General features: G+C 47.9%; 1 long non-coding RNA gene across 1 annotated transcript; it reads right to left on the bottom strand.

Moving 5' to 3' along the window:
• Positions 1-3,012: 3,012 nt before the first annotated feature.
• On the bottom strand, positions 3,013-4,149 carry LOC142827600 (uncharacterized). Its single transcript, XR_012902288.1, has 2 exons — positions 3,315-4,149; positions 3,013-3,214 (listed from the first exon to the last, which is right to left on the bottom strand). It is a non-coding gene; the product is annotated as an uncharacterized LOC142827600 (long non-coding RNA).
• Positions 4,150-4,538: the final 389 nt, after the last annotated feature.

Raw genomic sequence — 4,538 nt, 5'->3', positions numbered from 1 at the left:
GACATTTTTATTTAAATGCCGCGGGGGATATTTAAATCCCCCGCGCATTTCCCTACTACGACTCATGAAATTTACATGCCCCTTCCGGAAAAGGGGCCAGTGTAGACGAGCCCTAACAGATTTATTTGGGCATAAGATTTCGTGGACAAACACCCACTTTGTCAGAATAATCCAAAGGGTAGGTTTCTTCCCTTACTTCAACAAAATTACCAGTCCTGTGTAGATCCATTGCCACTTCAGAGTCCACTTGTTCAACTTTTGCAGTCGTCATTGCAACCCTGCAACTCAGCAAGTGATCAGATCATTGAGATGTTTCCTCACCCACACTTTTTGATGAATGTCCTCTATTCAGTATTTCAAGACTTAAGATGACAAACTGTCTTTTTTCTTAGCTTTGTTTTGCCTCACCTTCATTTTTTTTTTGTATTTTGACTGCCAGATTCATAGTATCACTTCATTATTGCTAAAAAAGTGACCTAGATTTTTAGGCAGATTAAAAATGTCTAAAAGAGCAGGGGTGTAACTACGGATGGGTCTGGGTAGGCCGTAGCCTAGACCACCCATTTCCTCAATTAGGTTTAACATAAGGGCTGTGTCTAGACTGGCCAGTTTTTCCGGAAAATCAGCCGCTTTTCCAGAAAAACTCGCCAGCTGTCTACACAGGCCTCTTGAATTTCCGCAAAAGCACTGACTATCTCATGTAAGATTGTCAGTGTTCTTGCGGAAATACTATGCTGCTCCCGTTCAGGCAAAAGTCCCTTTTGCGCAAAACTTTTGTGCAAAAGGGCCAGTGTAGACAGCTGAGATTTGTTTTGCGCAAAAAAGCCCTGATCGCGAAAATGGTGATCAGGGCTTTTTTGCGGAAAAGTGTGTCTAGATTGGCCACGGACGCTTTTCTGCAAAAAGTGCTTTTGCGGAAAAGCATCCGTGCCAATCTAGACGCTCTTTTCTGAAAATGCTTTTAACGGAAAACTTTTCCGTTAAAAGCATTTCCGGAAAATCATTCCAGTCTAGACGTAGCCCAGAGGCACAGAAACAAAAAGTGGGCTGCTGAAAGCCAGCCCGTCTCTCCTAAGCACAGGTCTAGACCTGGATGCAGGCCACAGACACAGGAACTAAGGGTTCAGGAAGGTCTGCTGGCGGAATAGCTCAGCCTCCGGGTAAGGTTGGGGGGGGCAGGTCTGGGCCCCCAGAAAGGAGGGGACTTGGATGGAAGGGGCACAGCTGGGGGCCTAGTGCAGGAGCAGACCTGCCATGGTAGGGCTGGAGGCGAAGACTGACAGAGGAGATATGAAGATCTCCATGGCTGTGGAGGACAGCTTCAGCCACCCCAGTGACCCTGCACTGGCTGGCCCACAGAAGTGGGCAGAGATCCACATGCTCCACCTGAAGGCGGGGAGAGGCACAGTTCCATCGGCCACCTGAGCACCGCTCCCACCCCAGACTCCCCATCTCCCAGCTACTCTCCTCCTCACCCGTAGGTGCAGCTGGTCACTAGGTGCAGTGCAACATTACAGAGGCTGGAGGACTCAGGAGGAGGGGCTAGCACAGCCACGTAGCCAACTGCCAGAGAGAAGTGGCCCTTTTCCGCTTCAAAATGCGGCTCGTTCCTGCTGGCTGTGCAGCTTGTGGGCTCACCATCCCCTGGCCGCCCTCCTCCCCTGCAGTGGGCAGCAATGGCCAGCCGCTTTCCCTGCCCCATGCTCCTCTGAAGTTTTCCAGCCCATGTTTGTGCTACGTGCCACCTCCTCCCAGCTCTCCTGAGGCTGCAGCCTGCAGATTACCAGTAACCTCCCTGCTCTCCTGGCCTCTTTGAAGAGGGACTGGCATCCTGTGCAGAGAGTGGGGGTGCTGGACCTAGTGCTTGGCTGCCCAGCCTTGGGGTACCCATGTTATTGGGGGAGCCCTGTGCCAGGGCACTGTATGTTTCATTGTAAAACCACCTCTGAGTATAGACTACCCCTCAGAGTTAGTAGAAGGAATCTTGCAAATGCAGGGGCCCGACTTTCAGAGTTCTCTGAGGAGTGAGGAAGGAAGGTTATTCTGGTCTATAAGCTATATAGCTTCCCCTGCTTGGACTGGTTTGAACTGCCCTCTTCCCCACCCGTTCAAAAAACAGAACTAAATAGGAATCATTAGGTGCTCTTTTATTATAAGTGTTGTGTTTCTTCTACCCTGCTTGGTGAGAGTTGAAATCACTGGGAGCTTAAATCATTTGCAACTGAAGGGGAGATGTCACAGCCAAGAAGTGGATGGCAGCAGTCTCTACACTCAGTCTCTGTGCTTGTGAATGGGGAAGCATTGCTTCTGAGCACCCACGGTGATGTGTGAATTTCCCAGATTACCGGGTGGGGGCTCAAGCCAGTTCTGCGTTGGATAGATGGCGAGGTACCACTAGATATTGAATCTGGCCCTGACTGCTACTGGCTCCAGCCGGCAGAAGGATTACACTTTCCAATATCTTCCAATCTTGCCTAAACTCAGACTTCCCTATCATGCCTTCCTTTTCACTCAACTCTACTTCTAAAATAGCCAGACCCACGCCTTTTAGGTCTTTAGAGGTCCAAATGAATACCTTAAAATTCACTAAGGCTACGTCTAGACTGGCCCCTTCTTCGGAAGAGGCATGCTAATTCCGAACTTTGGAATAGGGAAATCCGCGGGGGATTTAAATATCCCCCGCGGGATTTAAATAAACATGGCCGCCACTTTTTTTCCAGCTTGGGGAAAAGCCGGAAAAGAGCGTCCAGACTGGCGCGATCCTCCGGAATAAAGCCCTATTCCGGAGGATCTCTTATTCCTACTTTGAAGTTTTTTCTGCTTCCACATGGAAACTGTTTCTATAATTCCCTTGTTCTAACTGTACCTTTCCTTTTGTTTCCAGTTCCTAAAAGATTATTATTGGAGAGCCTCCCTTTCAAGTTTAGCAGCCTATGAAATTTATGAGGGTGAGGCTGCTTCCTCTTAGATGTAATCAATGGAATATATTAATCCTTTCTCATCCCAGATCAGTGTGGTGTGTCCCACATCAAGGAACTTAATTTTTTTTATTTTAATTCAATGTGACTGAACTCATCTCTGGACTTCCCGTACATTTTAAAGTTTAGTTAGGCAGTAAATGCACCAGAGGCGGGACCATGCCTTCTGTCTCTAGTATAGCACTTGGTAGACTGTCAGCACTCACTGTAAGCAGAAGACGACCTCACATAGGGACCTACAACAAAAGAAAACTCAATATAGATGAAAGAGAAAGTTTCACAGACATTCCTTCTGCTTTAATATTTAAAATAAAATTGTCTGCAATTTTAACATACCACAGTTCCTTGCACTGTACAAATATACCTTCCTCTGAAGCAGCCACCATTGGTCTCTTCGTAGAGGCAAGATACAGGACAAGATGAGCCATTGTTCAGCATTTATTTGACAATTCTAATGACCCTAAATGAAGTTCTAATCTATGTTGCCACAGCAACTCAGCTTCCAGTTTGTGTGGGATGACAGTAAACTATCTCTATGGGAACCAAACACCTAAGCTTGAGCTTGTTAAAAACTGAATGGTGCAAATAAGAATGGGCAGGGGAGGAGAAATTATATTAAATGTATACAGTGCTCTGGAGGAAAGGACTAGGAGTAGAAGCTCTGGTTAAAGGATGGAGCAGATTTGGACTTCAGCTAGGATACAAAAACATTGATGGCATATAGAGGGGGGCTCTACTAAAATGCTAGTACTCTAGTTTCCAATTATCAACAAGATAGACATGTGTGACGTAGTGGGGGTAACTTGCTAGGGCTGTGGGAGACCTCTGCTGTCTGTAGCACGACCAAGCAGGGCAGGGGTGAGTCATTATGCAAAGGGGGCTCCAAACCTGTCTGACCAGCTACCCCCCAAGGAGAGAATCAAAGGAAGGTGGAATGCCGCCCTGGCTGAGGGGCAGGGCTGGAAGAGAGTTAGTTTCTGTCTGGGAGCATGGAGGAGACAGCCTAGGGAAGGAGCTGGGGAGTGGGTTAGGATTGTAGGGCCCAGCCACCCCCCCATCTCAAAGGGGGTCACTGAGGCCTCTTAGCCGCAGTTCCTGTAACCAGATGACAGATGCTGGGCTGTATCCTGGAGAAACAATAAACTCCCTGGCTGGGTCTAGATTGGCACCCTTTTCCGGAAAAGGGATGCTAATGAGACAAGTCGGAATTGCAATTGCCACGGGGGATTTAAATATCCCCCACGGCATTTGCATGAACATGGCTGCCGCTTTTTTCCAGCTCGGGGCTTTGCCGGAGAAAAGCGCCAGTCTAGATGGGATCTTTCAGAAAATAAAGCCTTTTCCGGAAGATCCCTTATTCCTCTTAAATTCAGGAATAAGGGATCTTCCGGAAAAGGCTTTATTTTCCAAAAGATCCCGTCTAGACTGGCGCTTTTCTCCGGCAAAGCCCCGAGCTGGAAAAAAGCGGCAGCCATGTTCATGCAAATGCCGCGGGGGATATTTAAATCCCCCACGGCATTTGCAATTCCGACTTGTCTCATTAGCATCCCTTTTCCGGAA

Source organism: Pelodiscus sinensis, chromosome 3 (assembly GCF_052426305.1).
Source record: "Pelodiscus sinensis isolate ZL-2025 chromosome 3, ASM5242630v1, whole genome shotgun sequence".
NCBI classification, from domain to species: Eukaryota; Metazoa; Chordata; order Testudines; family Trionychidae; genus Pelodiscus; species Pelodiscus sinensis.
The sequence above is the reverse complement of the archived record's forward strand: the minus strand, read 5'-3'. Positions and strand labels throughout refer to the sequence as shown.